This window comes from Panthera leo, chromosome B2 (assembly GCF_018350215.1).
Source record: "Panthera leo isolate Ple1 chromosome B2, P.leo_Ple1_pat1.1, whole genome shotgun sequence".
Taxonomy (NCBI): Eukaryota; Metazoa; Chordata; class Mammalia; order Carnivora; family Felidae; genus Panthera; species Panthera leo.
Window position 1 is genome coordinate 129,310,848 of NC_056683.1, and position 12,024 is coordinate 129,322,871.

Sequence of the window (12,024 nt, forward strand, 5' to 3'; positions counted from 1 at the left end):
AGTTGAAGAGCGAGAAGAGACTGCAATGACCCTAAACTACCCTTCCTTTTATCCGCGAGCTCGGCCAGGCTGCAAGGCCCCCACTCTGCCCTTGCTGAAGTCGACCTCGCAGATCTAGGCCTGCGGTTGCGAGGCTGAGGTGCCTTCCAGCCGACAGCCGCTGGTGCTCGAGCTCTTTCCAAATACAGTTGGGGACCAATCAAGAAGAGAGCCTCCAGGGGTAGAGAGGATATACAAGGAATGCCACCCCTAGATAAAAGGAAATTATTTAACCACCATGTGACAAAGAGAGGAATTTCTCTTGCTGCTAGGAATGTTCAACTGGCTCATTCTTTGGCCCTGCCCTGCGGTTTACCCTGGTCTAACGCACCCTTAAAAGGGCGGCGATGAGGTAACAGCGTTTCTCTTGGTAATCTTCGTCTCATTTTGTAATCCGGTTCATGGAAGAAACCTGTCAAACAAGAAGTGTGACTCAGGGGCAGATGTTAAAACATGCACTCCTCCAGGAGAGAGTAAAAACTGTCTGGGAAATGAAAGTGCCTGTTCTCTTAATGTTACAAACTCATCACGAGGGAAACTTCTTGTGTTTGACACCCTGCATTGGCCATGATCAATATTGGACAGCGCGCTGCAAAGGGTTCTCTCATTTCCACAAAGCTTAATTAGCAAAAGTTGCCTCTCTTCACACCGTGAAGAGTTTCAGTGCTGCACAAAAATGGACTGGCTGAACACACTGGACGTTGGGAATGTGGTGATGAGCAACCTTTTCCTCCTTGATAAGAAAACAAGAGGCTTACCGGACATATTTTTGGAAGGAATAATCTAGTAGTGTGAATGAGTTTTACATTTAAAATAAAAAGAAAGGGAGAAAGGATGACCTCTGTCTAGATGGAAGGTCGGTCAGAAAGCAAGTTAACCCTGGACATCCAGAGGGCAGAATGGAATTAGTGGACATGTCAGAAGGGGACCAAAAGTTAGACAGGGGAGGCTGCAAATACTAAAAGTAGACTTTCCTGTGAACTAACCTAATTCACTTTCACCGATGTGCTAACAAAGAGAAATTCTGCATCAAGGACTTGCTTGGCTGGCAGTGGTTAAAACTGGAGGTTGGTAGGCTTTCCTTTTTTTCCTCTGTGTATGCCTGGTGAGTATATCATGGTAAAATTGTGTATTATGATACCCTCTAATATAATTTGTTTGGGCTTAACTTCAATGTGATAAATGGGATGAAAATTTCAGAAATTTGTCTTAACACCTAAAAGTCTTTGCAGATTTCTGATAATTCAAAGCCTTTATATTCATTTGCATATTAATTTATTTTCCTGTTCCTTTTTTCTTTTTTACAAAAAGCCCATTCTCAGGGCGCCTGGGCAGCTCAGTCGCTTAAGCGTCCGACTTCGGCTCAGGTCTTGCAGTCCGTGAGTTCGAGCCCTGCATCGGGCTCTGTGCTGACAGCTCAGAGCCTGGAGCCTGCTTCCAATTCTGTGTCTCCCTCTCTCTCTGCCCCCTGCCCTGCTCACACTCTGTCTCTGTCTCTCAAAAAGTGAATAAACGTTAACAAAAAATAAAAATAAAAAAATAAAATAAAATGAAAAGCCCATTCTCACAGTTTGATAGAATAAAAGTGCCAACCCTGTCTTCATCTTACTCTTGCATTATTCTTTAACAAAAAATAAAACAGAAGGATACTATTAAAGCCATTTAGCCTATTGTTTCTTCGTTTGGTCTACTATTTTACTCAGAAGAAACATTGAAACATATATTTCCATTTTCAAAACTTTTACAAAGTCTCTCTTTTTTTTTAAAAGATTATGTCTTTTCTTTTAAGTTTTATTTATTTGTTTTGAGAGAGACAGAGAGAGTGGGGGGGGAGTGGAGGGGAGGGGCAGTGAGGGAGGGAGACAGAGAATCCCAAGCACTGTCAGTGCAGACCCCACTGTGGGGCTCGAACTCACCAAACATGAGATCGTTACCTGAGCCAAAAGCAAGAGTCAGGCACTTAGCCGACTGAGCCACCCAGGCGCCCCCAAATTTTCACAAAGTCTTAAAGTCGATACTTGTGGTTTATGCCTCAGATGAAAATTCATGGAATTAAAGGTACGTCACGTAGCAACTGAACAACTGACTTACCTCCTTCAACTGTATTGCAGAAATGAAAGGGAAAATTCATGCATTTAGATTTATATTACCAACCCCTTTGATTTCTTTGACAAGAGAAAGAGGCAACAATTTGCCAAAGGCCACACACCCCATGTGGGCTGCTTGACGGTACTGGCCTTCTCCACCCCTGCACCTGCCCACCACACAGCTCTAATAAATCATCCCTGTAGTTAAGGCAACTGAGGAAAAGGGAGAGGGAAGTTATTGCTCCCCAGTGCCTGGTAGCACAAAAACACAGTTACCTCGTATGTCTCAGGATACTGGGTCGGCTGAGTTAGCCCACACGCTGACATGTGAAATGGCCAAGAATTCTGCCCTTGAGTCTGTCTTCTCTGTACATTCTTTGGGGGCTGTCTCATCCATCCCAAGGTTTTGCTATCTTACGGTAATAATTTCCAGACCTTCTGGAGAGAAGACTGACCACCGGTGGCTCCAGCAGCTCCCTTTAATTTGTCTAACAAGGAGCAAGTGCACAGGTTCAGCCTGACCCAAGGGACCCCAGTGCTGTTGGCATGAGTAGGCAACTCCCCCGCCCCCCGCACCACCCCCCCAGCAGCTGGCGCCCAAGCTAGACTCTTGTTCTCTTGCTTGCCAGACCGCTCTCATTCTCACCTTTGAAAAGTATTGTGTGTGTGTGTGTGTGTGTGTGTAGTAGGGCTCGGCTCATGCTGTATCCGATGCATCCTGCAGACTACACTATGGGGTGGTGCAAGAGGACAGGGGCATCTTCGTGGGGCCCTACCTTTGCCCGCAAGTCCATCCTGCACCACGTGACCCTGGGACATTTGCCAAAGCCATTCACTCAATAATCTGTACCGTTAGTCTAGACCTGTCACCTGAGCTCCAGATTTTAATATCTTATTGTCTACTTGCCCTCTCTTCGTGGATGTCCCACGGGTTCCTCAGACTCTGCCTTCTGTTCTTCTTCCCGTGGGCCTTCTTCAGCTAATGGGATCGTTATCCTCCCAGATCCAGAGGCAAACATCAGAATCACCTTCACTGTTCACAACCCAGTGAAATGAAATTTAAATTGTTGCCAGTACTAAGAAGAGGAGGAAAGAGAGATTAGTATTTGTGGGCTATTTTGTGGTTAGTGTAATCCAAAATGTGCACCGGATACTTGAGGCATGGTGTTAAAGCTGCTACAATTTCCTGTCTGGACTTTCTTAATTGACCCAGCAAGAAAGTGTTTCGCATATCAGGAACTGTTTCTTTGATTTACATGTTTTTAAAGTTTATTTATTTAATTTTTGGAGAGAGAGAGCAAAAGAGGGGCAGAGAGAGTAGAGATTCCCAAGCAGGCTCGATGCCATCAGCACCGAGCCTGTCACAGGGTTCAGTCTCATGAACTCTAAGATCATGACCTAAGCCCAAATCAAGAGTTGAAAGCTTAACCGACTCATCCACCCAGACATCCCTAGATTTTTATTTACATTTAAACTGGTATAATTTCTCATATTAATGTGGTTGATCATTCAGTAAATATCTATCAGGTGCAGAGCTGATATTAATTATTTTGGTTTGAACTTTCACACATATTTCTTTTACATATGTCAGCTACTCAGGATAGCTTCTGCAGGCCTGGTGCCCCAGTATCATGTTTCTGTTTTTGTTTTTTTTTTAATAAGTTTATTTACTTAATTTTGAGAGAAAGAGTGCAGAAGAGGGGTAGAGGGGCAAGAGAAAGAGAATCCCAAGCAGGCTCCACACTGTCAGCACAGAGCCCAACGTAGGGCTTGAATTTACTAACCGTGAAATCATGACTGGAGCTGAAATCAAGAGTCGGACACTTAACTGACTGAGCGACACAGCCCCCCTCCCCCCAGCATCATCTTTAATGGCTCCTTCTTTCATTTTCACAAGTGTCTGGGTTTGGATGACAAATTATATGGTCACCCAACACATATGTTATGTATACTTCGGATGTACCGTTGTTTAACATTTTCTAAGCTTGTTCTGCCCTGTAATATCTAACCAATCTAGTCTGAGCCCTCATCCTGAGCGGCTGCTGGAAGACCCTGCCTTTTGTAAGATTGTCCCTCTCCTTGATGTGAAGCCCATGGAGACTGAGGATGTGTCCTTTCTTTCTTCACTGCCTCTTCCCGAGGCCATATTTCTTACTAGCCAAAAACTCAAAGTAAAATAAATATTCCTAAGGACAGTAAAAAATTTGAAGTAAAATAACACAAGAAAGAGAGAAAAATAAATGAAAATGTCAAAATTAAAATATAAGGGTTAAAATACAAATGTAATTAAAACAATCTGTTAGAAGATCCAATGATCACATTTAATTACAAAACAAAAATGAGAAGCTACAATATGTAAAGTAAAATAAAAATATGAACACAGCTGTAAAAACAATTCTCAACTAAACTAGAAATAAGTATAAATTCTAAAGGACGTAAAAATAATAATATTTTTAAAAGGAAATATAAAATAAAGACACTGGAAGGCAAACAAGATAGAGGCTGAACACGTAAAGAATGAAGAACTAAACTAGGAATGGGGACATTAGATAAAATGAATTAAATGAGGTAACACATGTAAAGTGCTTCTCATAATGACATGAGGTTGAGACATCACTCCCTAAAACAAAATTTGTCTCTAATAATAAAGTTGGAAAACAAAAGATGAGGTGCAAAAGAGGAGAAGGAGTAAAGAGCCCCACTGAAAGCAAGATACGAGTCTTTGGCAAAATTCCCCCAGAGACTTCTCAGTAGTTGACTTCCGGTTCACTGGGAAATAGGAGGTACAGCCAACACAAGCTCCTTTCCCCCTGCTCCCTGTGCCATGTTCCCTGTCAACTCACATGTCTTTGTGGTAACTTTGACCCAGAGCTGTCCGAAAAGCCTCACCACAAACAATTTTGGGAGAGAGTCAGTTTTGGGGTTGACTTCACACCTGCACAGCCAGTCTGTTCTTTGGAATCCAGAAGAATAGCAGGCTTAGGTATCTAAAACTGTTCAGAAAGTATTTGGTAATCCCCAATGTAAGCAAACAGATGGCTTTTCATTCTTACCTTTAGATGAGAAAAATATCCTAGTGCTGATGGTGTTTAGTGATAACATTTTATGATCACTAATTTAAATAATAATGAAAATCTCTATTTCTTAATAATCTAATTGAGACAACGAATGGGTTTAAAAGTAAACTGGATGTTGAAGCATCTAACTCAACTTAAAGGGTATTAGGACAATGGTATGTAATCAAAACGGTTTGGCACTGGCACAAAAACAGACACATAGATCAGTGGAACAGAATAAAAAGCCCAGAAATAAACCCATGAATATTTGGTCAATTAATCTATGACAAAGGAGGCAAGAGTAGGCAATGGGAAAAAGACAGTCTGTTCAACAAATAGTGCTGGTAAACCTGGACAACTACATGCAAAAGACTAAAACTGAACCACTTTCTCACACCACACACAAAAAGTAAACTCAAAATGGATTAAAGGTCCAAATGTGAGACCTGAATTTATAAAACTCCTAGAAGAAAACATAGGCTATCATTTCTCTGACATTGGCCATGGAGACACTTTTCTAGATATGTCTTCTCGGGCAGGGAAACCAAAGCAAAATTCAACTATTCTGACTATACCGAAATTAAAAGCCTTTGCATAGTGAAGGAAACCACCAACAAAATGACAAGGCAATCTGCTGAATGGGAGAAGATATTTGCAAATGACATATTCAATAAGGGGTTAATATCCAAAATATATAAAGAACGTCTACAACTTAATGCCAAATAACTCAAATAATCTAATGAAGAATGAGCAGAAGAACTGAATAGACATTTTTCCAAAGAAAACATAAAAATGGTCAACAGATGCATGAAAAGTTGCTCAATATCACTAGTCATCAGAGAAATGCAAATCCAAATCACAATGACATATCCCTTCACACCTGTCAGAATGGCCAAAATCAAGAAGATAATAAATGAAGTGTCGGCAAGGATGTGAAGAAAAAGGAACTCTTGTGTGCTGTTGGTGGGAATGTAAACTGGTACAGCCACTGTGGAAAACAGTTTAGAGCTTCCTCAAAAAATTAAAAATAGAATTACCATAGGCTCCAGTAATTCTACTACTGGGTATTTACCCAAAGAATATGAAAACACTAATTTGAAAAGATACATGCACCCCTATGTTTATTGCAGCATGATTTACAATAGCCAGGATATAGAAGCAACCCATAGATGAATGGATAAAGATGGAGTATACATACAATGCAATATTGCTCAGCCATAAAAGAGAATGAGATCTTGCCACAACAGCATGGATGGATCTAGAGGTATAATGCTAAAGGAAGGAAGTCAGAGAAAGATAAATACTGTATGATTTCACTTATATGTGGCATTTAAGAAACAAAACAAATGAACAAAGAAATTTAAAAAGAGACAAACAAAAAAGCAGATTCTTAAATATGGAGGACTAACTGGTAGCTGCCAGAGGGGTGGTGGATGGGGGAACGGGTGGAATAGATGAAAGAGATTAAGAGTACACCTATCATGATGAGCACTGAGTAACGTATAGAATTGTTGACTCATTATTCAGCTAATATCACTGCATGTTAATTATACTTCAATAAAACATGAAATAAGAGAAAAGAAAATAAAAGAAATAAAAGGAAAAAAAAAGAATGTGTTTAGAAGTAACCTGGAGGGGTGCCTGAGTGGCTCAGTCAGTTAAGCATTTGACTCGGTTTTGGCTCTGGTCATACCTCATGGTTCATGGGATCAAGCCCCATGTTGGGCTCTGTGCTGAGTGTGCAGCTTGGGATTCTCCCTCTCCCTCTCTCTGCCCCTCCCCCACACTGTCTTTCAAAATAAATTAATAAACTTGAAAAAAAGAAGAAGTAACCTGGATGTTGAAGCATTCAACTGATGTCGAAATAAAAGGGTGTTAGCATGATGCTAGGAAGTGAGAGATTTCTGGTAAAGTCAAAGTAAAGATTCTATTAAGGACGACACACCTTAGGAGAAGGCAGCTGTAGGTTTCCACACAATTAATTTATACACCTTTTTAAATACAGGAATACAGCAAGTACACCCTCAGGAGAACGACTTACTTAAGAGAAAGAGGTAGATGATAAGAAATCAAGCCGACGGTGGGGAATCAATTGAGGAAGCGACTTCCAGGGAAAACCGTGGAGCCCTTCATCCATCCCACACATACTGTGTGAACCTTCAGGGATGCTTTGGCAGAAACCCTACTGTGATAAAGGAGACTCTAAAACCCTAGCCTGCCTCAGATTACCCAATTCAGGTGTGCATTCAAGGAGAAGTTGGGGTGAGGCTCCAGAATTTGCATTTCCAACAAGTTCCCAGGTGGTTCTGACTCTCTGAGAACCACTGGCTTATATTTAAAGACGTTAATTTTCTTGTATAAGAAGCGGATTTCTGGTTGGCTGTGGCTCATAAGGTCTTTACGGGCAAGGTCGCTTTCTAATTTGTCCCTCTGACATCTTTGGGCATTAGCTGCTTATCCCTAGGCTTGTCTCCTCATGGTCACAGAGTGGCTACCGCAGCCCCAATAATTTCACCTTCACACCATCTCATTGAAGGCACAGAGGCAAAGGGAAGAAATAGCACAAGTTTTCACTTCCCAACCTTCGTGTTTTTTTATCCAGAAAGAGCATCTTTTTCAGAACTCCCAAGCAACTTTTCTTATCTCTCATTGGCCAGAACTGGATCACTTACCCACTCTCCCCCTCACCCTGTTCCAGATTCATTCTTGGTGTAATGGATGACAAATAATAATTTGACAAATAATAATTGACAAATAATAATTTGTCCCCTGGGATGGGGGCAATGTCTACTTTGCCTGAATTCAAAATGGGAATGGCTGTTCAAAAAGTAGCAAATATTGACTACCATACCACAGGAGCCTACCTCCGGCCAATCACACTGCTAGATATTTTGCATATATTAATTCACTGAATTCTCACATTTCTCTGAAGTAGACATTATTATTCTCATTTTACAGGTGAGGAAACTAAGACTTGATGAGGTTAAGTATTTTGCCTACATAGCTAAGAAAAAATTAGAATTTGAACTAGGTCTATTGATTCCACAGTCTAAACAGTACCTTTACGTTATGATGTCCTGCTAACTCTTGTTTTATCTAAGACTCAGATAAATTGTTGCTGTCATAATGACAACACTTGCTTATGGACAAAAAAAAAAGCTATTTTATATTCTGCTTACTATATAGAATATATGTGTAGTATATTTCATGAGATTTGAGGCAAAAATTTAAATGTATGAGTACTTAGAAAATCCTGGGGACACCTGGGTGGCTCAGTTGGTTAAGCGTCTGACTTCAGCTCAGGTCATGGTCTCAGGGCTCCTGAGTTCAAGCCCTGCATCGGGCTCCTGTGCTGACACCTCAGAGCCTGGAACCTTCTTCAGATTCTGTATCTCCCTCTCTCTCTGCCCCTCCTCCGCTCCCACTCTGTCTCTCTCTCTCTCTCTCTCTCAAAAATAAATAAACATTTAAAAAAAAAACAAAATCTTGTCACCAAGAATAATCTATTCCTAAAAACATACCTTAGTTTTCATTATAATAAACAAGATCAGACAGGGTGAGAAGGATGCTTTTAAAGTCTAATTTGGAACTTCCCAAATTTTGTACACTCATGTTTGCAAGTAAGTCTAACTTATACTTACTCATTTCACTTTACAATTATATGTGCGGTGGGAAGGGAGGAGTTATGTGGAGCCATGGAGGAGAATAAGGCAGATAAAAGCAGCGTGGGAAAGGCAGGAGAGAGACAGAAAATGGCTTAGCATCGTCAAAGGACAAGGGGTCCCAACTTAGTATGACTGGGATTTCAAAGGTTGTGGAAAGGGGTTTTAACTTCAACTTTTACAATGTGAGTCTGTTTTGGGCATGATATCTTCATTCTGAAAAGAGAAATAGAAAGAGAGAAGTAAGAGTAGAAGCCACATGTCAGGACTCTGGGGAAAAGGGAAAGTAAATGGGTGCCCTTGGCAAGTACGGGTGATCCCATGCAAGAGGTTAAGAACAAATGGGAAAAGGAACTCCAACTGCAGTGTTTGCATAGGGGTCAGCAAGATTATTCTTTTACAATATCTATGTAAAAACAAAATATATGCTCATGAATACGTCATCAAAGCCAGAAAAACTAACTTTGGGTAGTCTATTAGACATCTATACCTGCATAAAAATAACATAAAACGTAGCTGCTGAAAGCATTAAATATTTATTATATTACATAGTTTCCAAGGGTCAGGAAATGAGGGCTTGGCTGGTGGTTCCGGTTCAGGGTCTCTCATAAAGTTGTAGTCAAGATGTTGGCAGGACTGCAGTTATCGAAAGGTTCGACTGGGTGGGGGGTATCCATTTCCAAGCTCACTCGTGTGGGACTTCAGTACCTTGCTGGCTGCTGCCTTTCAAAGGGCGGCTCATGACACGACAGCTGGTTTCCTCCAAAGGGACTGATCCAAGAGAAAGAAACCAAGACAACGGCAGCAGTGACTTTTGATGACCTAGTCTCTGAGGTTGCATATAAAACCTCTTCTGTTTTATTCTATTTGTTAGAAATGAGTCGGTAGATTCAGCCCACACTGAAAGGGAAGGGACTTAAGCTCCATCTCTTGAAGGGAGGAGTGTTGAAACATTTGTGAACGTTATTTTTGAACATCAAAAAACACGTAAAGAATATCATGGCATAAATAAACACATGCACAGTGAAACATTTGCCCATAAGAAGTATGTCAAATGCAATTTCCTGAACATGAAGCCACTTCAGTGTTGCAAAATTTGCCTTAATATTGTCACTTGCTCTCTAACATTCAGTTATTACAGACATCACTGCACAGTGCTTTTCACATTTTGTTCCAACGCTCAAGTGGGTATTTGTCATGCCTTGCAGATGCCAGCATCTTTTGAACACCCTTCTCATGTTTGGGGAATTTCCTCCATTTTAAGACTTGCTTCCTAAGGTAGAAGCTAGAACTTTCCTTCTTAACCTCCCTTGTGGCTAGGATTTGGGGACTGGAACTTGTCCTCTACCCAGAGAACCCCATGTAGGATGTCAGTTTGGCAAAGGGGCAGCACAGCCCAGAATCTAGTTTCCAGTAAGGGGGTAGGAAAGGACTTCAATGATGGACTCACACCTTGGGCTCCTCATCTCGGGATTCTGCTTTCTTGTGTTGGCTTTATTCCCAGACAGCCTATCTCTGTGTAGTACTCCTAGTGCTTGATAACAGTATTCCAGTTTATTAGTCTCAGGCTTTTTATTAACTATTTATTAACTATTAACTATTTGTATTAACTATTTTTTATTAACTATTAATTATTAACTATTAACTATTCATTAAAAGAAAAAAAACCCCACACTTAAACAGTAACATGTTTATTCTGCCCATAGATTTTGTGAGTCAAAAATTGGGAAAGGATACAGTAGGGATAGCTTGTTCCTGCTCCACGATCTCAGTGCTTAGCTGGGAAGATTCAATGGCGAGGTCACTTGATGGTTAGGTGCTGGAATCAACTGAAGGCTCGCTCGCTTCTATTTGCAGCAATTAATATTGACCGTTGGTTGGGGCTGTTGGCTGGAAAAACTACATGTGGCTACTTGGGCTTTGTCACAGTATGGCGGCTGGGTTCCCAGAGCAAGCATCGTAAGAGAACAAGGTGAATGACCTCAGAAGTCACTAGCATCTGTCTGCCACAGACACAAGGCTTCCCTGATTTAGCGAGGAAGAACACAGACTCCGTGTATTGATGGTACGGGTGTCAAAATCACAGTGGAGGAAGATAAAATAACACGTGGGATGGGAGGTACTGTCGTGGTCCTCTTTGGAAAAATACTGTGTGTCCCACCGCAGACTGAAATTTTCTCTTCTCCAATAGCTCTGAGTGATCTGTAACTCTGACTAGACTAACTTGTGTTCCAGGCCCATCCTTAAACAGTGGCCACAGAAATTTAATACAGTCTTGAGGCTGCAGAAGAGGCACTGCTGAGGGGTACCCTGTAATGAAAACAGTTCAGAACGGTTTTATACTAGAGGTCATTGGGAGGCTAAGTCTGGGGTTGAATGAAAATATCATTCAGATAGTATACTGCCATGTTCCAGAAGATCGTGGAGGATTTGATGGCTAGATTGGTGGTAAGAAAGCTCTGTAATGCCCTTGAGGTGCAGGCTGTAAGTCTAGGAGGCCTCTTCCATTGGAGTGAGTTTGTAACTGGGCCTCTCAACTTGAAAATGGTGATACAAACGCTTGCCATATAGAGTTGTTTTTGTTTTTTGTTTTAAATCAAACTAGATAATATATGTAAAGAGCTTAGAGCAATGCCAAGGGTTATGTGGCAAAGTGCGGAGGGGGCAGTTCCACCAGTCGTTACCCTCAGGGCCTCTCAGGGGCAGTCAGGGTTCTCGACTGGGACTCAGAGGCTGGGGGAGAGCCTCCCCAGGTCACGGTAATGTCCCCGGGGGGCTCACGGGAATTCCAGGAGGTAGCAGGACAATGCGTTTCTCACAATGTGACCTAGCCGGTGAAGAGCCAGTCGGTGAGGTCCCACACAGGTGAGTCTGCGCAGTCTCCAGGCTGATAGGAGTTCTCGGGCAAAGACAGCTGCCTGCACTGCAGGAGCAAGGGCGTGGCTGCCAGACGGTCCTCGGTTCCCAGGCTCCCGAGCCGTGGCTCTGTGGTAGTTTCGAGGTCCTGGGGTGGCTCGGGGAATGCAATGGCCGTCCTGGTAAAGGAAGTGAGAGGACAAGCCGAATCTCCTGTGCACAGAACGAAGGGAGAGCAGTGAACAGTGAAGAGAACGCAAACTTCCAAGCGCACGGGTGGGTCGTGGGAACAGAGGGAGGGCCCTCAGAGGCGCAGCGGCCGTG

General features: G+C 42.1%; 1 protein-coding gene across 2 annotated transcripts in view; it reads left to right on the plus strand.

The window, feature by feature from the left end:
• UTRN (utrophin) overlaps positions 1 to 12,024 on the plus strand; it is a 582,930-nt gene continuing 570,906 nt past the window's right edge. Inside the window, exon 1 of one of the 2 annotated variants that reach the window (XM_042940000.1) lies at positions 1 to 1,144. The gene's annotated coding sequence lies outside the window, so the exon portion shown is untranslated. The remainder of the gene's footprint in view (positions 1,145 to 12,024) is intronic. The other variant, XM_042940001.1, reaches the window with a different exon arrangement.